This window comes from Balaenoptera physalus (assembly GCF_965194825.1).
Source record: "Balaenoptera physalus genome assembly, chromosome: 12".
NCBI classification, from domain to species: domain Eukaryota; kingdom Metazoa; phylum Chordata; class Mammalia; order Artiodactyla; family Balaenopteridae; genus Balaenoptera; species Balaenoptera physalus.
In genome coordinates this window covers 87,815,650-87,839,839 of record NC_138897.1, presented here as the reverse complement: position 1 = coordinate 87,839,839, position 24,190 = coordinate 87,815,650, and the positions used below count along the sequence as shown (strand labels likewise).

At 48.0% G+C, this 24,190-nt stretch overlaps 1 protein-coding gene across 5 annotated transcripts in view; it reads left to right on the top strand.

Moving 5' to 3' along the window:
• CUX2 (cut like homeobox 2) overlaps window positions 1–24,190 on the top strand; it is a 267,749-nt gene that overhangs the window by 97,530 nt on the left and 146,029 nt on the right. The window lies entirely within an intron of this gene.

Genomic DNA, 24,190 nt, shown 5'->3' with positions numbered 1-24,190 from the left:
TTGATTTGTCAGGGAAGGGGAAAAAAAAAAAAGAAAGAAAGAAAGAAATGGGCTTGTGTTGTTGCACTTTGGAGATTGTCTCCATTAGGGGCCTTTGATTTTATTCTTGTTTTTCCTTGTGAGAAGTGGTTATTGGTTCCTTTTGTTAAGAGCAAAATATGTAGAACTGATGGAAAAACTGACAGCAGTCGTTTCATATTTTATAAAGCTGCTCCCAGCTCGTAATTTGCTGGTTAGGATGAATCGAGGAACCCTGAAACTCCTGGTGAATTTGCAGCTGATGACTGCAGTCTTGTGTGTAACCATCGAGATTTAGCTGCTCTGAGAAGCTACAGCTGGGGGAGGTAGGGGGAGCCCAGGGTCAAGAAATTATATATCAACTGTTCGGGGCTGGAGTAGACCAGTCAGAGGGTCAGGTGTGCGCCATATCATCTTTCCTCCATGTGCCTAGGGAGGTGTTTCCTTTTTTGGAATCTCTGAGGCTTTCGGTATAGATCAAAAAACAACTGCCCCTTCTCCCCTCTCTCCAGATGCTCAATGCCTTTGTATCTTTGCCCCGAGTCCCCATCTGCTTTCCTTAAAAGCTGCCATTGCTACTGAGACTTGACACATCCCTGCCTGAATTTGCTCCTGGCTTTGGAGCTGATATCCAGCAACTCGCGACAGGCTGGCCACACAACCCGTAGGTGTCTATCCTTCCGAGGCACTGTGCCATGATGGAGAAAAAACACCTCTTCCCCCAAGTGCCCTGGATTTTTCCAGCCCCAAACTCTAATTTCTTCCTCCGCGTAGACTAATACGTGGGTGTCAGAGGTTAAATTCCAGCACACCAAGGAGTACCCATCCTTCACGGAGCCCGAGCATTTGCACCAGGCGTCGTCCACGTTGTCATGGTTACTCGGGCCCAGGACCCCAGAGACGGGAGCGCAGAATTAATGGCAGTCCCGAGTAAAGGATTCCTGTCTTGGCAAGGTTGATGGATTACATTGATGTACCATTTGTCATACTGTAATTGTTCTGGCAAATGTAATACCCACTAGTATAAACATTGTACTGCTTTGCTAATAAAACCCAAAATAGGAAGAGAAAGGATGATACAGTGTTACGCTCACTTAAAGAGACAATGTCTCCTTTCCAAGCTGGAGCCCACTTCTTCCGGAGGCCTTGGCGCCTGGTGCCTTCTCCATCAATGTGCATGCGCGTGCTAAGCAGCTGTCCAGCACCTGCCTTCGGGCATGCGTGGCATGGGATGTGTGTGCGGGCATATTCTTCGATGCTCTCAGGACTCAGTTTCCCTCTTCATCAGCACCTCATGTGATTCCCCTTCTCAGGCTTGGGATGACTAGTCGTTGCTCAAAACCTCTTTGCATTTCCTTGGTACCTGCTTGGTGTCCCTGACAGAGTCTGTTTGTCTGAATTGACTTGGCATTCATGGCTGTGCTGTAGCATGGCCGCTGCCTCCAAAAATGCTTCTCTGACCAGCTCTGCCTTCTCTGAACTCTCACATCTCACAGTGAACCCACCACTGCCTGGTGCCCAGACTGCCTTGCGATACTTCCCTGTTAGATCATGAGGTCTTTGAAGGCCAGGACTGGGCCCTAAATGTCTCCCCACCCCCACCCCTGGTTATGCCCAGAATGGTACTTAGGACACAGAAGGTGCTTAATAAATATTCAGTGAATTACTGACTTACTGGTTCCCCACTGGGCATGAGAAGACTAACTAAGGACCCCCAGACGTCCACCCTGCTTCTTCTTGGGCCATCCTTGAACTTCGCTCTGCAGAAGGACAGCACACATAATGGGGACTTTGTGCACCTCCCTCTCCTGCGCTTTGCTGAGAAGACCTTTAGGTCATGCCCCCACCCCATTCATCTCTGAAGTCCCACTGTCCAGCTTGAAACCCCTGAATACTTAAAAGATAATGAATGAATGAATGAATGAATGAATGCCCCAACTTATTCCCATCCCCATGCGTGGAGCTGTGCTTGAATCCTGTTTCGCAGAGTGGAGTTGTTGAAGGCAACAGGGGGCAAAATTCTTGGGCCTTTCCAAAGATCTTTATCCAACAGCCTGTGTGGGGTGGGGAGGAATGTGGGCCATGGAAGCAGCTCTTTCTCTTGTCTCTGAGTAAACTGGGTAGTGGGCTCTCTGGTCACAACTTTTCCCTATGGGAAGTTTCTGTGCCCCTGAGATAAGCAGAGCAGAGTCTTCTTTTGGGATCTTGGGGACAGATGATGTTGGGAGGAAGGCCCTGGGGGCAGCTTGGCATCCATCTTTAATCCCACCTCCTGATCTCAAGTTTGAGTTCCTCCTCTCCCAGGAGATCTTCTGAGCCATAAACATTTCTCTTTTTCACCAACCCAACCACCTTCCCCCAGGTTATCAGAGCATGAGGGCAGAAGGGCCCGTGCAGGATCTCTGATCTTATACCATGTTTGATCAGGCTTTGCTGGTTCCAGTATGGGTACCCTGTCCTCTGTCCAGAACCCCTCTACCATTGTAGGGCCCAGCCGTTGACCACAGTGCCCTCTGAGGTTCTGCTCCTTTAAGAAATGCACTGGATTGCAAATAACTGGAAACTCAGCCAATGGTGCCTTAAACTCATTAGGTTTACTAATTTATTTTTAAGTAGACTTTATTTTTAGAGCAGTTTTAGATTCAGAGCAAAACTGAACAGAAAGTACGGAGAGTTCCCATATCCCCTTTGACCCCACATATGCCCATTCTCCCACATTAGCATCTCACACCAGAGTAGTATATTTTTAACAATAGATTAACCTACATGGACACATTATCACCCGAAGTCCATTTTCCATTAGGGTTCACTCTTGGTGTTTTACATCCTATGGGTTTGGACAAGCGTATAATGATGTACATGTATCCACCAATACGGTATCATACAGAGTACTTTCACTCCCCTAAAAATATTCTGTGCTCTATCTCTTCATCCCTCCCCACCTTCCAACCCCTGGCAGCCACTGATATTTTTACTGTCTCCAGAGTTTTGCCTTTTCCAGAATGTCATATAGTTGGAATCATAGTATGTAAACTTTTCAGATTGGCTTCTTTCACTTAGTAATATACATTTTAATTTTCCCCATGGCTTCATAGCTCATTTCTTTTTAGCACTGAATAACACTCCATTGTTTGGATGTACCAGAGTTTATCCACTCACCTACTGAAGGACATCTTGGGGTTTGTTTTTCTCACATAACAAAGTTCACAGGTAGGCGACCCTTCTGTCTTTCCATTTCACCATCTTGGCTTTCATCTTCAGTAGCTGCAAGATGTCTCTTCCTCCTCCAGGTCTCATGTCTACAGGCCAAGAAGGAAAAAGAAGGGAAGGCCAAAGGGGCAGAGGGCAAAAGGTTTACTTCCAGTGAGGATTTTACTTTTTAATTTAGGAAGCAAAGCCCTCCAGAGGGATATCTAATCTTCATTACATTGTCCAGAACTCTCAGTGGCCACTTGTAGCTGCAAGAGAGTCTGGGAAATAAGATGCTGTAGCTTCCCAGCCTCTGGTAGAAGATGGTGTTATGAGTTGAATTATGTCCTCTCAAAATTCATATTTTGGAGTCCTAACTCCTAATGCTTCAGAATGTGGTTATATTTGGCGATAGGTAATTATTTGTACCTTTAAAGGTAATTAAGTTAAAATAAGGTCATTGGGGTGAGCCCTAATCCAGTGTGGCTGGTGTCCTTATAAGAGGAGATTAGGACACAGACATCTGTGTACAGAGGGAAGACCATATGAATACAAGGGAAGATGGCCATTTACAAGCCAAGGAGAATGGCCTCAGAAGAAACAAACTCTGCCAGCACCTCAATCTGCAACTTCCAGCCTCCAGAATTGTGAGAAAGCAATTTCTGTTCTTTAAGCTGCCCCGTATTTGGTACTTTATTATGGCAGCCCTAGCAAACTAATGCAGATGGTGAGGCAGGTGGGAATTGGAACAGTTTGGGGTAGCTGCAAGTAGCTTCTTTCATTATCCCATGTTACAGAAGAGTCAGCAGAGTCAGAGAGGGTTAGTACCAAGTCTAGTGCTATGTGGCAGTCTAGTATGACAGTCAGAGCTTTGACTCCAGAGTCAGACCCACAAGTACCCATCAGTGAGTGAATGGATAAACAGAAGTGGTATATCCATACAATGGAATTTATTATTCAGCCTTCAAGAGGAAGGAAGTCCTGTCACATGCTGCAACATGGCTGAACCTTGAGGACATTATACTAAGTGAAATAAGCCAGTCACAAGGGGACAAATACTGTATGAGTCCACTGTATCCTACTATATGATTGACACCTAGAGGAGTCACATTCATAGGGACAGAAAGTAGAATGGTGGTTGCCAGGGGTTGGGGAGTTAGTGTTTAATAGGTGCTGAGTTTCAGTTTTGCAAAATGAAAAAGTGGTGGATGGTGGATGGTGGTAATGGTGCTAATGGTTGCATAACAATGTGAATGTACTTAATGCCACTGAACTGTACACTAAAACATGGTTAAAATGGTAAATTTTGTGTTATGTATGTTTTACCACAATAAAAAAAATACCGCTTTTGTTGCTGCTGCTGGTACAATTAATAATAATAATGATAATTATACTGGTAGTAATAAGTGATGCTGCACTGCATACTTGCCACAAATTATCTCATGTAATCCTCCCAAGAACCCTAAGTAGACACTGTTAATAAGTAGGTAAGGACACTAATAGTACTGCAGTACAGAGAGGCTAGGTCATTTGTCCAAGGTCACACAGCTTGCAAATGGCTTAACTGAACCATGAACACAGGTCTGTCCAAAACCCGGTCACTCAACCATATGACCCAGACTTTGATTAAAGCAAGGTTGAACTTGACACAGTTGACATTTTGAGCTGGATAGTTCTTTGTCGTGGTGGGGGGAGGCATTCTGTGCATTGAAGAATGTTTTACAGCCTCCCTGGTCTCCATTACGTGCCAGGAGTACACACTTCCCTCACTGAGATGACCAAAAGTGTCTCCAAACATCACCAGATGTCCCCCCGGAGGCAGATCACCCCCAGTTAGATCCTCTGGTTTAACTGGGGGCCTCCTGGCAACGCAGAGGATATCGGGTAGTTGCTGTCCGACCCACCAAGGTGGATTCACCAGCCTGCAAATAGCAGATCTTCATGCTGTTGCTCGTAAGCTTGTGAGGGCTCATATGTTAAAGCCACATCAATCCGTGGAAATCAGCTTGTGCATGAAAGATCGTTTGAGGGAAGTGTGGGGCACAGATACTTTCTTTGCCTGTTGAAAGGATTTTTCCACAGGAGTGCCTCACCCCTCACACCATCTCACCCTTAAAATGCCCAGACGGGTTGAACAGCTAGTTTGAACATCCACTTTGGCATAAGGCTGGGCACACCCTTAATTGGTAGCTTGAATAATGTTCATTTATAAGATGGTTCATATTAGCAAAAAATGTCCTTGCAGGTTTAGGCAAATACATGGTCCATACACATGGTAGAATTGTACCTTTCAGTTTAAAGTGTCCAGGACACTTTGTTGGGTGAATAAAGCAAGTAGTAGAATGGGGTCCCACTTTTGAGAAAAATTCTACCTATGAATGTACATGTTAGTTGACATGTAGAGAAAAACCCAGAGGAGTAGACCCCACGGTTTTCCAGTGGTTTTGTTCACAGCTGTAGCACCAGTGCCCCAGCACACAGTAGGTGCTTAATTATTATTCGTTTGATAGCTGAATACAAAGTGGAAAGACAGGGCTGTCAGACGTTTTTCTTTGTATGCTTCTCTGTCATTTGAATTTCTTATGATGAGCATAAATCAACTCTGTGGTTAAAGAAAAAAAAAAACTCTTCCCCAAAGAAAAGAAATTTTAAAAAGAAGAAGAGTCATGCCTTGAATTGCCCAGCTCTTCCTTCTGCTGAGCTCAAAACCCATGTGCTCATCTTGCCAGAGCAATGCAGAGAAACAAGGCTGGTGTTTTATGGTCCTTGTTCAATCATGCATTGATAACATTGGCTTCCTGAAGAAAGCTGCTTCTTTATTTATTTCTCTCGCTTTGGTTTTTCCCTTGGGCTTTCGGAGGAGGGAAAAAACCCAACAGACAGTGAGCATGAACAGGAAGGCAGTTTAGGGAAGGGAGTAGGGGCCTGGAAGATTCAGTCCTTCTCCTGCCCCAGGTGGGAGGCAGAGGGCTGACCCAAATGCCCTCTTGGTGGGGAGGGAGCTCCCACTCCTGTGACTTCCTCCTGCTGTGGCTTCAAGATCCTTCCAGAGCTACCCAAGCGCTAGGAAGAGCCTGGGGGTATGTGAAGGTCAGAGAGGAAAAATAGGGACTAGATTATTTGGGGGAGCAAGTTTCAGAACCACAAGGAAGAGGGGCCATGTCATCTTTCTTGGCAGTGAGGGAGGAGGGAGAAAAATGCACCCCCTGACCAGCCTTCTGATTTCTGAATACCCCAAAGGCCTTTGAGTTTGTACAATTGCATCTCAGATGTTTTTTAAAGTTTACAACTGACCCGATTCATAGAAAAAGATAAACACCCTTCCTATGTTTGGAGTCATATGTAATTTTTATCTCTTGACCTTTAAATGTAAGCAGCAGTAAAATGAAGAACTATTGCAGTCATTTAACACTCTGGCTGTACTAACTGGTTCCTGCCTGAGAACCGTGGTTTTAAATTGGCTAATGCAGAATACTTGCAGAGCTAATAATAATTCAGATTACTCCTGTCAGCTATTCCGGATTCATGGGTAATTTAGTAGTTGAATAAATTTTTAAAAAAATTCATTCGTTACCATGCACTGTTATGAATCAGTAGATGGTTTACCATTGGCAGCAGTAACTGTAAGAAGATTTAAATTGCTACTGAAAAGGATTTGCGTGAAGGTAATGTTTTATAATGTTCTAAGCCATATGCACTACTTTCAGGCCTCATCAGTTTTACATTGATTCCTAGTGAAGTGTTTAATTGCATCATGAATGCAATATAATTCAGTTCTTTCTGCTAATATGGTATATATCTCAAAGTGATATACAGCACTGACAGGGTGAATTCGCAGTTCCGTCTGGATTTGGGAGGGCAATGAGAATTGGGCACCTACTGGATGCACGGCGGGCGGGTGACAGGGGTGGGGGCAGAAGGCTGTAGCTTGGTGCCATCTTGCTGAGACTGGGCGGGGTGTCACGAGCATGTGTGGGGAGTGGTGGACTGTGTCTGTCACCAGCTCTCAGTGCTGCCATTCAGCTAGAGAGGGGTCTGGTGCTGTTGGCCTCCCCAAGGAGGGTGGGAGATCTCTTGGCTGGCTGAGAAGTTGCAGAAGGCTGGCCAGGCCCACTCCCACCATCAGATGCTAACGGGTTGGGTCTGGCCATCTCACTGGATGTTTCTGAGTGGTTAGCAAGAATTGGGCTTTCTGTTGCCATTTGTTTGTCAGTCAATGGATATTTATTGAGCACTTAAAAATTGGTGGTGGCGGGAACTGGGGCAAAGGTTCCTTTTTTTCTTTTTCTTTTTTGCATCTCATGAAGCAACCCAAGGTGTGCAGGGATATTCTTGCTGGGGTAAGCCACTGCATTCTATTTTAAGAGGCATCTCTGGCTACCATCCTTCAAAATGGTGGCATGTGAAGCAAAATTCATCCTTTCTGGCATTCATTCATTTATTCACTTACTTATTCCTTCAACAAATATATCATCAGTCAGGCACTGTTCTAACTTCTGGGGGATAAAGTCGTGGACGGATATGGTGCCCTCATGGAGCTTCTATTTTAGTGGTGGCAAATAGACCATAAGCAGGTTATATAATTGAGAACACAGATTAGCCTCAGATACTACTGATGGCTTCATTCCAGTAGGATCCGTTTGATACCTTGGTTCCAGATTTTTTCAGAGTGTATCTCAATGCATTCTTTTGCTGAGGCTGCCATGGCAAAGCACCACAGACCGGGCAGCTTAAACAACAGAAATTTACTTTCCTCACAGTTCTGGAGGATACAAGTTCAAGATAAGGTATTGGCAGGGTTGGTTTCTTCTGAGGCCTCTCTCCTTCCCTAGGAGAAGGCCATCTTCATGTTCACAAAGCATTCTCCTTCTCTGCATGTCTGTGTCCAGATTTCCCCTATTTATAAAGGCACCAGTCATATTGGATTAGGGCCCACCCTAATGACCTCATTTTAGATCCTGTCTCCAAATGAGGTTACATTCTGAGGTCCAGGGGATTAGGACTCCAACTCAAGAATTCGGGGAACACAGTTCAGCCTATAAAACCTGCTGTCGGGAGAGAGTGTGTGTCTGTGTGTGTGTGTGTGTGTGCTCACGTGTACGTATATGATCGTGGCTGGTACGTGGGGCCTCTCAGCGAAGGGAACAAGAAAACAGTGCTAAATGCACTGTCGTCAGAAGGCTCCTTCTGTCAACCCCCGTGAACGATGTGAAAGTCACATCTGCTTGTCATGTCAGTCCCTTCTCCAGCAGGACCTTAAAATCAGAGTTCATGCATTTTCAGATATCTGATTGCCGTGCAGCCACAAAACAGAAGCCCGGGACTCGGGGCTCCCGCCTCAGCCTGGCGCCTCGATGTAATCAGAGCCTCCCTTTTATCCCCACTCTGGAGGAAGGCCAGCCGGGCCACCTTTTTGATCATCGTAACCTTGATGCAGAAGAATAATTTATCCATGCCCCTGGACGAGGAAATTGCAAAATATTATTTATGAAGACAAGCGGATGCGTCGTAATTCTGGCCCTGCATTTCTGGATGCGGCTGGCCAGGATGGGGAGATGCGGTGGTGTGTGATAATAAAACAGGACAGCGTCCCTGTGAGATGGAGGTGTGGGGGGAACAGGGAGTCAGGGATCCTGCAAGAGAGATTCCACGGAATGAGAATTGTTCTGGCAGCTGATCCAAATGGCCCTTCCATGGACTCCCAGGTCATAAGTGGGAGAAGAGTCTCCAGGAAAATGCAGAGGAGGCTCGTGTGAGAGGGGCTGTTGAACAGAGGTTTGGGCAGGGGACGAGACCTCCCTTTGAGGATTGTGGCTTTAGTTTTGGGGACTTGGGAAGTTGTATAGTACAGTGTTTATGAGTCCTGGCTCTGTCACTTTGCATGTAGTGTGTGACATTAAGCAAGTTAGATCACTTTTCTGAACCTCAGTTTGTTTAGCTGTACAATAGGAATAATAACAAATCTACCCAAGAGTTGCCTCAAGATTAACATGAGATAATGCATGTAACTGTCTGGTCAATTGGCCAGACTTTCTTACCTACTAACAATTAAGTTGAATGATTAAGAATGCAGCTCTGGAATCAGCCTGGCCTGGCATGCCAGCTCTGTTCCTCACTGGCTGTGTAGCCTTGAATGAGTCACTTCACCTCTCTGAGCCTCCATTTTCCTCACCTGTCAAATGGGTATAAAAAAGTTCCTACCTCAGAAGATCATCTTAAGGATTAAAAGAATGAATGCGAGGAAGGTTTAACAGTGCTTATCTTACAGTAAATACTCAGTTAAACGATGGCCATTAATATAACTTCCTAGGCCATAGTTCCTTAGCAGTCTTACTTCGGAGAAACCATTCTCAACCTTAACTCGGATTTAGAGGCTCCCTGTCTCCCATCTTCCAGTGCTGTTGAACAACACGCTTAATTTAGAAATCCAAACGGATTTGCGTTGCTTATGATTTGAAAAATTCTCCTGAGCATTGAGAAGTCCCTCCTGAGGTGACAGAATGTGTGTTCCCGGCAAACCACCCTAGCATCTGTACAGCACAGGGAAGATAGACCCCAGCAGACCCCGACCTGTATGACAACCCAGTTTGCCTAACTCCTGGAAACACCACTGCATTCTCTCAGCCACCGGCCAGAAAGTTCAGCACAGTAAATGTTTTGCAGCCTCTCAGCAATTTGGGGTTCTACCGAACTAGTGTTTGGTATTGAATTAGTATTCATTTTCTCTAATATGATATAAAAGTATAATCACATTAGTGACTTTTATAGCACATTAGATTATACATTTGGAACACGTCCTTGCCTGAAGCAGCTTAAAAAAAAAAAAAAAACTCACCAACAACAATAACAAGTGAATGGTCTTCCTCCCAGGCTCACAAGCACTGGCTTTTCCAGCTGGGCTGCAGCCACCTGGATAGAAAATTCTCTGCTCTCTGCCTCCTGGTCCCTACAGAGAAAGAATTTTCATTCCACTGCCCTGATTTGTGAAGCACTGAATTTAAGACCTTAATAGTTGTTCCAAATGAATGTTTCTTTAATCCCGGGGCAGAAACGTAGGCTGTGGTTGAGATGTAATTAATAGCACTAATTACTCTTCTCTGCCTTCATCTTCTTTTCTTCCTGCCGTCATCCCCGTTCCCCAAGAAACCTGGTGGGAGCACGAGAATGTTCACCTTTGGCTCCAAGATGTCCCTGGACAGGGAAACCAGTCAGTGTGCCCAGAACTCACCCCCGTCTGGGCTCCCAGTTTCCAAATATTTTCCCTCTTCTTCCCACTGGTTCCTCCAGTTCTGGGACTCCTGGACTTTACAGTAATTTTTCTAGAACCTGTTTCCAGCCATTGTGGTGACTCAGCCAGTTGTGAAAAGTAATGTACCAAGGAAGCAGTAATGCATGGCCTGACTTTCCTAAGCATCTTTCTCTGCAGTGACAGCCTCACTGACGCATCGGTTAAAACATGAATGAAGTTCCTCACAGACTCCCCAGGGTCCCTGCCACTGGATGCCCAATGCCGAGGGACCCCGTCAGCAGCCCTGTCGGGCCCAAAGCTCTGCCTCACCAAAACATTTTCTACTGCAAAGAGTAAGGACTAAAAAGTTTACTGCATGTAATGAAAGGAAGTCAGCTAGTCTGGAGGGCTAAAATGATTTATTTTTACACTGTCTCATTCCCAGATAATTGGAGGTGGGTAGACCCACCCAGACAGGCTTTGAAAGCAGGCTGCGTCTTGCATGCCAACTCTGAGAATTCACTGGTGGCTTCTTGAAGTGCCACATTGAGAAGGAGTCTTAGACCACATTCTGGATCAGCAAAAGACAGTTTCATTCAGTATACAGACACTTGATGCGTCAGGCACTGCTCTAGGCACTGGAGCCACTACCCTGAAGTGGGCAGCCAAACTCCCTCCCTTCAAGGAATTCACATTCTAGTCGGGAGAGGCTGAAAGCAGATACCAACAAAGTCAGCTTATGCAGGGCTCGAGCACAGGATAGAGTTAGCATCCTACTCTAATTGCAGTGGAAGTCATTAGAGGATTTGCAGTAGAGAAATGCTAGAATCTGGTTTATGTTTGAAAGATTGAAGCTTTAAAAAAATCACTCTGGGTAAAGAGACTTGAGAAACTAGAAGATAAAGTTCAAAGGATATTGCAGACGCCTGAGCAAGGAATGGTGGAGGATGAAGGGTGGGTAAGAATTTTTTTTTTTTTCTTCAACAGAGATGCACTGTAAGTGCCTTTATTATTATCACCATCTGAGGGGGTCTTGGGACTGTACTGTAACTACAGGATCCCAGGGCTTTTCTGCAGCAGGGCAAGTTTTGATGGGAAAAAGTTTGGGGTCACTGGGCCTGTAAGTGAGGTGGGACCGACCTGAGTGAGACAAACAGTCCCAGGCAAATGGGGGGAGGGTCCAGGCACCTAGAAAGTCATGGGAGTCAAGGTCCCAGGAGATGCCTCTCGAGTCCTGGGGTGGGTTTCCAGACTCGCCCCTACCCCCGAGGGGAGGGAGGGCGCTTCCTGAGTCCTGGGGTTTCCAGGCCCCTCGAGGGCGCGGGCAGGGTTGACGCATGCCCCCTGCCTCCTGCACGCCCGCAGGTGGTGCAGCGCTGGTCCAGGCAGGTGCCGGCCGAGTTGAGCGCGGCGGCAGGCGAGGCGGCAGTGCTGCCTTGCACCTTCACGCACCCGCACGGCCATCTGGCGCGCGGGCGAGCGGTACCCGGGCCCGCAGGTGTTCCGATGCGCTGCGGCGCGGGGCAGCGAGCTCTGCCAGACTGCACTCAGCCTGCGTGGCCGCTTCCAGCTCAAGAATTGATTTGATTTGAGCTCAACTGTAGAAGTCTAACTGACTAGATTCATTGGTGGGTTAGATTGCAGAGTAGGCGTGGCCAATCCATTAGTAATGTCTGCCACAGGCAAGGGAAGCGGCAGTTGCCACACACATGCTATATATTTGCCCTCTCTGCCTTGTAAGTCATTTTTAGGCTGATAGGAGGGAGTTGGGAGGATGAAGGCTCACTCAGGGGTAGTAATCCTGTGGCTTCAACAACAGCTACATATATTCCAGGAGGTGCATTTCGAAGAGAATATTCAAGAACTGTTCCTGGAACCGTGGGGGGGAGGGGTGTGTGAGATGCCACATTATCTCAACCTGAGGTTGTCCAGGGATTGGTAAGGCAAATGGGACTTTCAGAAGACCAAATTAGACCAAATCCCTATAGATACGTGCAAAGGACCAACATGATTCCATGGAGATGCAGTCAAGGAGGTTCAAAGAGAAGAGGCAAGGCAGACGGCCATCCATGGAACAGGTTAATAGAAAAAGTTTTCAGTTACGTCAGGTGAAAACAGAGGATCAGAGGCAATCCGCTCTTCTTCCCATCCTGCAAATAGGAAGGACCTGGCAGGGTTGGGGGCGGGCAGAGGACAAACTGGAAGCCCCTTTGGGTTTTTTTGTTATGTTTTTTTTTTTCTTCTATAAATCCTTGTCTTCTCTAAGAAGATCAGACACTTGGAGAAAGGACATCATTGTGTGACTGGGTAGGGTGGAAAAGACAGCCTGGAGTTGGGAAGGGAACCAGACTTGAGGAGGGAAGGGCTGTTTTGAAGGCCTGAAGTACCCTCGTAAGGATGTGGCAAGGCTGCAGTGGAGCTCCTGTGAATCTTACTGCAGAATTTTAAAAATCCTTCAGGTTAAGGGAAATTTTGTGAGATTATAATATGAACAGGGCTGTATGTGTTATATGCAACTTTCTATTAAATAAAAACCAGTGTGAGGGCATACTTCAGGATTATAGGCCAGTTTGCTCAGCTTCCATTCCTGCAAAGAGTCTAGAAAAAACTGTCAAACTATGAGCCGAGGGCTTCCCTGGTGGCGCAGTGGTTGAGAATCTGCCTGCCAATGCAGGGGACACGGGTTCGAGCCCTGGTCTGGGAAGATCCCACATGCCACGGAGCAACTGGGCCCGTGAGCCACAATTACTGAGCCTGCGCGTCTGGAGCCTGTGCTCCGCAACAAGAGAGGCCGCGATGGTGAGAGGCCCGCGCACCGCGATGAAGAGTGGTCCCCACTTGCCGCAACTAGAGAAAGCCCTCGCACAGAAACGAAGACTCAACACAGTCATAAATAAATAAATAAAAGAACGTGAATTTCTTTAAAGAAAAAAAAAAAAAAAAAACTATGAGCCGAAATCTCTGCCCTTGTCCCCTCGGTTCTCAGAGCCAGCCGTGTGGCTCTAGGAACATCCAGCCCTGGACAAACTTAATTTCCTTCATTGACAGATGGGCTGGCCATGAAGATAGAGGGCTCGGGAAATGAGGCCCACGTGAGGCTTCCACCCAGGCCCCTTCCCCTTAGGCCTGGGGAGGACGGTGTGGACCCCTGGCTCTCAAGCGCAGTTGGTGTTCAGCCCCCTCACCCCCACCCAGGAGGGTGTTGACAGCACCCACCTGGGAGCCCAGCCTGACATCTCTTGCCAGGATGCTGGGCCGACTTGGAGAACCACTGGGGTAGCCCACTTTAAAATACTAATTTTCAAAGATGCATTATTCTATAAGCAATATACATGTAATATTTTTAAGGGAGGCATTAAAGATGACAATAGAATAGTAAGTCTCCTGAACTTTCAGCTCTCTCCTGGCTGTTCCACATTTATTTGTTTTTCCAGGACATTTTAACCCACAGACAAACGTGTAAGTGCAGCCCCGTTTTTAAAATAGGAAAAGGATTATGGGATTATTTCTTCTTCTTTTCAATGAGTGCCTACTGTATGCTGGGATCTGAGACTACAGCAATGCAGAAAAGAAAAATGTCCAAGACTTCCTGGCATGGGCTGTCTGGGAGAGGCCAGGGAGACAGCCAAAAAGCATGTAAACCAATAAGATAAAAGAATCACAAATTGTGATCCTGCAAAGAAAATCAATAGTGTGCTGTGGTAGGGGAGCAGGGGGAGGGGGTTATTAAGTGGACCTCGAAGGGTGAGGAGTCAGCCATAGAAAGAGGGGTGTCTGTCTGGGTGTGAGGTGTGTGTCGAAGTCGGCTTGTGTATGAGTGTGTGGGCGTCTAGGTGTGTCTGTGGAGTGTGGAGTGTATCTGTGTTTCGAGACGTGTGCTTCTTTATCTCTGTGGGTGTCTGTGTGTCTGGGCGTGTATGTATCTGTATGTGCACACACGTGTGACATGTGGCGGAAAGGCTTGCGCTGGGGTCTGAGAGCTCCTGTGACCAGAGTGTGGAGGCGTTGTGAGATGCGGATGGAGAGCAGGGCTGCACCCAGGTGTGCAGGCCTCCTTTCCCAAATGAAGGGGCCTGAGGTTTTGACCCAGGGAGCTGATGGAGAGGGACACAGAGGAGCGACGCAATCCCGGGGCATTGTCAGGGCTCCCTCTGAAAGTGTTATGGCGGCAATTGGGTGGCCAAGAGGAGGCTGGGTGATGGCAGAGGACGGCTTCGGCTTCCCTAGAAGTGAAGCTGATGGGACCTGCTGGTGGATGATTTAATGTGGCGGAATGGAATGAAGGAATCTGGGTGGACTCGATGCCATTTCCTGAGATGTTACAACACTGGGAGAAAGAGTGGGGAGCAGGCAGGAGCCCAGGGTTTTCTCTTGGTCATAGGAAATCTGAGATGCCCGTGGCCTCCCAGAGGGGACATCAGGTCTGCAGTGGGTATGCGAGTAGAGCCCAGAGTCCTGTGGGCTGAAGGTGAGACCCTCGGAGGCCCGGCCATGTCCACGGACTGGGCAAACAAACTTCCCCTGGCTCTGAGGCCCTGAGCCAGAGCACTGAAGGCGCCCCATCAGTTAATGCCAGCACAGCCCCGTGGGCATGGATGCAGGAAGCCCAGCAGAAGGATGTAGTAGGCACTTTTCTGCCTAGTGAAGGTGTCCATCAGCTCCCTGAGGCAGAGACTGGGTCTTTTCATATTCCCAACACCATCTCAGGCCTGGTATAGAGTGAGTACTTGTGTTTGTTGAATAAGAGTTAGAAAAAGCTAATGACAGAAAGTGACCAGGAAGGAGCCACATGAATTGGACAAACTCCAAGGTGTTTGTGGTTAGGCTATAATTGCTTCAAAGATTTATAAAACCTTGAGATGCAGAGGAGTGTCGGGGGTCCCACAAGCAGCCTGGGGATTTGAACATTTGGAATTCAGACCTTCACTACTTACAGTGTGGTTGGCCGTGGAGTGATAGCATCGGTGTCACCTGAATCCTGTTAGTGATGCAGGGACATGGCCCCACGCTGGACCCGGAATCAGAATCTGACCTTTGACAAGTCCCCACGTGATTCTTGTGCACATTCAAGTTTGAGAAGCAGGGGGAATGCACAGGCGCTGCCAACAGGGCCCCTGTGTCCTAAGGGGCTATTTAGGGAGGTGAGGACATGGGGGATATGGGCCTATTGACTGTTTGTTAAAAAAGCATGTGGTTCCAGCTGTCTGGAGTGGGGAGAAGGTGCATCCTTCCACTGCCTGGGAAGAGAGAAGTGGGAAGTTCATGGAGGGTCACAGCTGGTCAGACAGCAGGAGGTTCTCCAGAGCCATACCAGAGTCACCTCCCCTGAAAAGTGACCTCTGAACAGTGGTTGAACAGAGGTGGGCACAGAAAACACAAGGGTTTGGGGAGAGGGACACTCTCGCTGTCACCTCTCTGCGAGAGAGTCAGTATTATTATGCCGAGGTAGGAACGGGGTGGGGGGAAGGGGCGGTTTGGGCCAGAGCATGAGCTTTGAAACCCACACGGATCTGCACGTGATCCTTGTGCTGCTTCTCACCGTAGAACGTTGGGCAAGGAAATAAGTGTCTCTGAGCCTTGTTATTCTTGTCTAGAAAATGGGGCTAAAGTAGAACTTACCTAATAGGGACATAGGGATGGTCAATGCAGTGGTGACTGGAGCTGGCTGGTGAGGACCGTTAGCCTCCCTCCGGCTCCAGGGGTGGTGACATCACAGTGGGAGCTTGAAATTGAACATGCTGGGAGAATTTACACCATGGAACACATCAGAACTTTGCCTTTTTTCCTAGAAAGCTAGTTTTTAAGCACACCACTGTTTACTAGTTTACTAGCACATCACTGGTTAAATGATAAGATGTATTCAATTTGCTAGGCCCAATGCTTGGTAGTGGTGGTTACTAATTACTGTATTACTATTATATTAATTACAGGACTACAGTATTACTAATATTATATAAAATGGTTTTCATGATTGGACTTTCCATGTGTTGACTCTGACATTTACTTTAATTGCTTGGGGGACTTTTCTGCTACTTCTCTGGTCCCCAGCCTCAGTCTGAATAGCTGATATTGTTGGTTAGCTGAGATATCTTTGCGTATCTTACAGAATTTGAGCATTTACTGAGCACTGACTGAACACTCGGTACTGGGCAAGCACTTCTAGTATATGATCTCATTTAATTCCCCTAACAACTCTATGAAGTAGAAACTGTTATGAACCCTATTGTGTGGATGCAGATGGGGCTCAGAGAGGTTGTGACTTGCCCCATGTCGCACAGCTGCTCAACTGAGAGGCTGGGCTTTGAACCCATGCGTTTTGACTGCAGAGGCTGAGCTCTCATCAGGTGGATCCGTGGAGGAGGCAGGTGTTTGCTCCTTGTGGTGTGGACCTTATTCCTCGCTGAGAGGCTTTGGGGACAAGGGTTGGACAGTGGGCAGGGTCAAGAAGTCCTGACGATGTCATCTGGCTTGATGGGACAGCAACAGTCTGATTTTCTGGGACGTGTGCCGGCCTCATTCTGATTGGCAAGGGGATGTCTCTGTTGGAAAGGAATCTTGGCCACTTGCCTCTTGGCAGCAAGCTTTGGCTGCCACGTGGAGTGCCGTTTGGAGGTGGTGGGAATTATTCAGCAACCTTGCCTGGGATAGTTTAGAATGGGCTGGGGGCTCTGCCAGTCTCTCAGACAGGCAGGCAGAGAGAGCAAGAAAAGGACCACTGTCCCTGGAAGCCCAAACTCAGCTTCCTCCCTTCTCAGTTCTCCCTGCCTCTGTCTATCTCCATCTCTTGCAGTCCCTCAATCTCTCTTTCTGCCAGGACGTAAGGAGCCAGTAAGATGACAGGTGGTTTGGCATCGAGGAAGTAATGTCTCCTTTCCCCACAGGCCTCCATTCCCTCAGCTCTGCTAAAACTTGGGGACCTTTGCTTCCACAGCTCCCAGTTTCCATCAAGATAAAGTTCAGACTCCTTGGTTTGACTTGAAGATCTCTTGTGATATGACCCCCGACCCCTGGCTCTGCATCTTGTCTCCCAGGGAGATGATACAGGAGAGATTGTATCGTATTCAACTTTTAATTTTTTCATAGCATTAGCCCAGAGCTCACTCAAATGTGTGGATGAACTTGACACACTGGGCTTGCAGTCATCGCCATTACTGTGTCTTAAGGCAGATTTATTATGTGGCAAGTACTGTGAAAGCGTCTAGGTTTTTTCTGTTCCTATCTCATTTACTCCTTACAACAACCCCATAGATAGGCCCTGTGTTTTCCCCATTTTACAGAGGAGGAAACTGAGGCGCAGAGAAATTAAATTACATGCCCAAAATCACCCAGCTAGGACACGGCGCTGACTGATTTGAATCCAAGCCAGTCTAGAGCCCGGGCTGATTTGAGTGAGGTTTTCCTTAAACCTCTTCCTGAGAGCCTGTCGCCAGCTCAGTGTCACCCTCACCCCCACCCTCCCTGTGGCTTTGTCAGCACAACAACCTGGTTTGCTAGCTCCTCACATTGCTGGAGCTCTGCTGTGTCCACACATCCTTGATGAATTAACCTTGGCAACGCAGACCTTCACACCAGTAAGGTTAGAGCTGCGGAGAACTGGGTTGCAGAAGGTATAATGGACCCCTCTCTCCTCTTTGTCCCCTTTTCCCTGCAGATCCCAGGGTTGCTGGGATGTTTAGGAGAAAAGCTAGAATGTTTCTTATGGGAGCAGAGAGTGTTTAGAAACAGGATAGACCCTCTAAGTTGGTTCCTGCCAAAGCGGACCCCCTCCACACCCAGACCTCACCCAGTCTGTGGAGGGTGGTGGCCCTCATGGCTCTGCTCACCAGGGCCTCACTGTCTCAGCGTGTCCCTGAATTGCTCAACAACAGACCAGCATTCCCGCGCCGAGGTAGACGAGAGTCGGATTGTGTTAGCAATTCTCCATCAGACTGTGTCATATTCGGATTGTATTGTATTAGTAGTTGTTTCCACTAATGTGATGAGAAAGTTGCTAATCTGAGAAGACTCTTGCATTGTATTAGGGAAAACAAATATTAATGTGATTCGATGGCAAGTGGCTAATAAGAAACTAAGTTGCTAATATGACATGATGGATCAGTGGGAGGAATTTGGGTTGGGTGCTTGAACTTTTCTGGAATGTTCAGTGAGGGGGAGAGGGCACGAAATGGCAAGAGCTCCATGTTATGCTGTCTCAGAGTTAAGGCTCCTTATCTGAGCCTCTTTGCTCTATCACCACACCCAGACCCTCCCCACTGTACTGGGTTGAATAGCGACCTCCAAAAGTTCACATCCACCCAAAACCTCAGAATATCACCTTATTTGCAGATAGGGTCTTTGCAGGTGTAATTAGTTAAGATGAGATCGGACTGGATTAGAGTGGCCCATTCAGTCTAATGACAGGTGTCCTCACGGGCCATGTGAAGAGCCAGACGCACAGGGAGAAATGCCCTGTGGTGACGGAGGCGGAGGTGGAGTGATGCAGCTACAAGCCAGGCAGCACCAAGGACTGCCAACAACCAGAAAGTGGGAGAGGCGAGGAAGGAGCCTCCCCTGGGGCCTTCAGAAGGGAGCCTGGCCCTGTCGACACATTGATTGGGACTTCTGGCCTCCAGAGCTGTGAGAGAACATGTTTCTGTTGTTTGAAGCCCCCAGGCTGGTGGTACTTTGTGACTGCAGCCCCAGGACACTAATCCACCCTCACTCCCTACCACATCCCAGAAAAGGAGGAGCAGCTTCGACAATATCCATCTAACTCAAAAACAGCGGATCAGCTCTGGGGTAGTTCTCCAGCCCCAGCTGTTGGCCTGGCTTGACCAGACCTGAGGATGAGGGTTCACTCTCTTCCTCCGCTTTGTTCTTTGTTTAAAAGGAGGAAGGCTCCTCAGTCGCAGGGTGGTTGGCATATGGGCTCTGCAGCCTGCTTCGCGGCACGTTAATATGTGATTAAAGGGGTCTTAAAATGCCCATTAGTCCCCCTCAGGTATCTAGTAGTGCTTTTGGATTTAGAACAGAATATTATTTACTCATTAGCTGATAATAGACCGGAGTGCACACCGTATGTACTGGAACAGTTATTGGAATATGGGTTCCACAGAGAAATGCAGTTCTGCTGGTGTGGATGGTGGAAGGACAGCATGGTCTGGAGGGCACAAGTTGGCCCCCGGGCCCTGCTAAAGACTGTCTGTGGCAGCTTGCAGCAGACAGAGTCGAATTCCAGGTACAGGCCTGGGCACATGAAGGTCCCAGTGGAAGGGGTATCGAGGGTGTAGAATTTGAGGTAACCACCTCCAAGAATGGAGATGCCAACAACAGCCCCCCACAGTGGTGAGAGGTGGCACCAAGCATCCAACCCGAGTCTCCCAGGATAAGATTATTAATAACATGACAGCCACTGCCAGGATCACAGGGGTAGGATGACTCACCCAGGACACACAGCTGGTAAGACACCTGGTGACAAGACATGGGCCTTTTCAGCATTCCTCTGTACCCACTGCAAAAACTTCTCACTGATTCCAGTCTTCCCTTTCTGTGATGAAAAGAGGAACTTTGACATCATTTCCTCTTCTGTCTAGTTGGTTGGAAAGATGAAAATAGCAGATTGTCCATCTTCAGTGTGTGGGTCCTTGACCTTAGGCCCAGTGTGATGTGAAGGCCTGGGGAGAGGGAACAGGAAAGGACAGGAGCATAAATGCCATGGGAATTATTTGGGCATCTCCCAGGAAGCAGGAGGAGGCCCTAGAAGGGACCAAGGAGTGACAAGATCAGGCCTGTGTCTGGGATCAGTGACTCCAGTGGAGGTCTGGGAATCATTGGAGAAGAGGAAGAGGAAGGGAAGAGGCCAGTGAGAGGTTCCATGGTTGCCCAGTGAAGCCTCATGGGTCTGAACCAGCAGATGGCATTGGTGTCAGGAGGAGGGAATGGATGCTGGCAATAGCCCCAGAGTCGACCTCACAGGTATCAGTGGTTGGTTCGACTGGGGGCGGGGGGAAGAAGATAGCGAAGTTGGGACAGCTCCCAGTTTGATAGACAGTTTGTCTGGGTGTGGCAGTGGGTGGGCATAAAAGTCTCCAGTTTGACCTTTCACATCCCTTGACCTTGGCAAGCCCGATTTTCAGGTCATGAGTTTGCAGTGATTTTGCAAGCGGATGCATGAGCCTTTTGCAGTGAGGTTACTGTGAGCGGCATGGCATAAGCTTACAAGCCCCCCAAAAAGGACAAGCACCAAAAAACCCTAGCCTTTAAACCCAGAATCACCTAGAATATTCTGAGATGTACCAGAAGGAAAGAGGGGCTTCTTCTGTGAGGGTGGAGTAGTCTCCTTCTGGCCCAGTTGCAAACACTAGGAAACATCTTGCCTCTGGGTTTCCGGGGTGTGCAGGGAAACCTCAGCCCATGTCCCCGCTGTACACAGGCAACCAGGCAGTTTTGTGGGTCCTGTTTATTATGAAAACATACAAGAAAGGCGCGAGGTGCCCTTTCTGGTGAATTGTTTCAGCATGTGGACACAGTGACACCAGACAAGTCAGAGGTGTGCCCAGCGACGCAGCCGCAATTAGAGGCCTAGCGTCACCTTTGTCTATTGCCCGAGTGAAGAGCAGGGCTCCCTTGTGAAAGATGAGCGGGGTCCATCTCCACTTCCCTGGGAAGCAGCCGGGGAGAAAGCAGAGCTGGGCAGATTGTCCTTCTGTCCATCTCCCACTCTAGATATGTGGGTCTACACCTCCACCAGATAAATAACCAAGTAAATAAACGGCTTCCCAACAGGTGTGCGGCAAATGCATGAGTGTGTGTATGTCTGTGCCTCTGTGTGTCTGTGAGTGTGTGTGTGTGTGTTTTAATAAAACTCACCATGAGCCAGATATCAATTTCTGTCAGAGAAACACAGAGCATCTGAACCAGAGCTAAATAAAAATAAACATTAAACAATTATTGGAATTTAGGTTTATTTAAAAAATCAGCAGGGTTGAGGGAACAAGGCACCCATTAGTGAGGCACAACTATCGGGCCTTTTAACAACCTGCTGGTTCTTGGCTGCCAGGGAGATTTGGGCTGTACAAGCCATGGAAACTCCAGATCCTATTGATTAAAGATGATGCGGTAACAGGCCAATTATATCATCGTGGCTGCTTGCGGCGCTGGCCAACGCCGGCTACCCATTTGTCTTTATGGAAACAGCTTTGTCTGGGGGAGCTTTGGGAGGGCGGCTCAGTGTCCCCCATCCTGGGCAACGCGTCCAGGCCGCCTGAGGTGTCTGCAGTTGGAGGCTCCGAAGCCCAAGCTGTCTCAGAGTCTTGCATTTTTCTCCTCTCTGTCCCCTCCACGGACATTCGTAGTTCATAAGGAACCTGCGTATTGTCAACCAAATCAGTGCAAATAACCAGTGAGCGTTTCTCGACTTTTCAGTAATAACTGATCTTCCCAGAACTGATAGCATTTGGAAAACGTAAGTAAGGAGAGCAGCAGTGAGCCAGATGTCTGCGTTAAGAGAATATAATTGTTCTGAGTTACAGGAAAGGAAATGATTTCTCTTCCAGCTTTAGCTCCAGGAAGAGCAGAGCAAACTACCCTGGAGCACCAAGAAGCTTCCAGTGAACTCAGGGCTTAGTACAGACTCAGTGTCTCAACCCAAAGATTCGGATGACGGCAGGACTGGGATCTTCCAAGCTGTCGGGCAGATTTTCTGCTTGCAATCTTATCAGTCTCCAGGATTTTATTTGGAAGCTTTCTGCGTAGCCGGTCGCCGTTGGGGAAGGAGAGAAAGAAGGTTTGCTCTTCTTCTTGGGGGGTGTTTGGGCTTAGCCACTGAGCTGTTCATCCCCTGGATGGGAGTCTTCTCTCTGCTGTTTTTGTTCATTCTTTCTTCCTCCCTTCTTCCCTTCCTTCCTTTTCATTTCCATGCCTCACTGTGCTTGGCTCCTGACTTGACCAGGGTGACACTTAATGGGGATACTCCATGGATTGGTATATGGAGAATAGGATTCCTGGGGTTACTTTCTTTATGAACATCTGTCACTTTTCCAGGACTCATTCATTTGTTCCTTTGTGCATGCATTCATCTGCTCAGCAAACACATAGTTACTAGGCACCTACTCTGTGCCAGGCACAATTAGGTGCTGAGAGCATATTGGTATCTTTCCCCATGGAACTTCTAGTTTAGCTATGAAGAGGCACAGACATGAAACAATTGATTATTACATCATAGCTGCAGTAGTACTTCATAGAAATGAGGAGTGGGAAGTGGGGGCAAATGACCATAAGAACTTGACCTTGTCTTGGGGTGCTGGTCTTGCAGTAGCATTGTCTAAGCTGAACCTTGGCATAGGGGTGGGACTGAGCTAAGCCAGTGGTTCTCAGATTTGAGTGTGCATTAGAATCACCTGGAGGGCTGGTTAAAAACATTGCTGGGTGCCCAAAACTCCCCCAGAGTTTCTGTTTCACCAGATCTGGAGCTGGTCCAAGAATTACCATTTCTAATAAGTTCCCAGGTGACACTGCTGCTGCTGGTCCAAGGACCACACTTTGGGAACCACCAAACTGGGAAAAGGACCAAAAGGAGAGGGCATCCAGGTAGTGTGAATTGTAAGTGCAAAGGCCCTGTGGCCAGTGTGTTTGGCAGTTTCCAGTCACAGAATAAAGGGGCAGAATGGCGGGAGCAAAGTAAGGGGACTATAGGGGAAAATGCGTTGGAGGAGAGGGCAGAGTCCTGACCACATAGGTCTTGCAGGCTGAGCTGGAAAGTTTGGGTCTTATCTGAAGTTGGATGGGGAGCCTGGGGAGGTTTTTTTTTTGGCCAGGTTTGAGGGTAAGGATCATGAGTTCATGTCGGATTTGAGGTGCTTGTTTTTTTTTTAAATTTTATTTATTTATTTATTTTTGGCTGTGTTGGGTCTTCGTTTCTGTGTGAGGGCTTTCTCCAGTTGCCGTGAGCGGGGGCCACTCCTCATCGCAGTGCGCGGGCCTCTCACTGTTGCGGCCTCCCGCTGCGGAGCACGGCTCCAGACACGCAGGCTCAGTAGTTGTGGCGCACGGGCACAGCCGCTCTGCAGCATGTGGGATCCTCCCAGACCAGGGCTTGAACCCGTGTCCCCTGCATCGGCAGGCAGACTCTCAACCACTGCGCCACCAGGGAAGCCCGCCTGGGGAAGTTTTAAGCAGCAAAGTGTCAGCATCCAGTTTGTATCTTGAAACACTCTCTCTGGCTGCTTGTGGGGAAATGAGATGGTGGGAGGGTGGCAGGCGTGGAGGCCGGGAACTCTATGAGGAGGCTACTGCAGCCAACCGGCTGGGAGTCAGCAGTGGCTAGACCAGGCTGGTGGCAGTGGGCATGGAGGTGCATGGACATATGGACATGTTTGAGAGAGTGAGTCTAGGCTCCCACTTTCTGGAAAGCCTTACTGATCAGTTTGGATCCACGCATCAATCCCTGAAACCTGATTTCTTACCTGAAATGTACTGTCTGCCTCATATAGCCCACCTGCAGCCCCCGATTAGATACACAACAAATATAATAATTAGCTGGTTGTGAACATTTGCCAGTTTACCATCTGTTATCCCATTACATTTTTCAAATACCCTGAGCAAAAGGTGGAGTTGTACCCATTTTGCAGATGGGGGAACTGAGGTTCAGAAATGGCAGTAGATACTCCCAAGCTCACCCAGCTGGGCTAAAGGAAAGGCAAGATTCTGACCCAGACCCAGAATATCCTCTGGTGAGCAGACAAAAGGAGCTGTGATCCCTCCATCCCCAACCTTAGA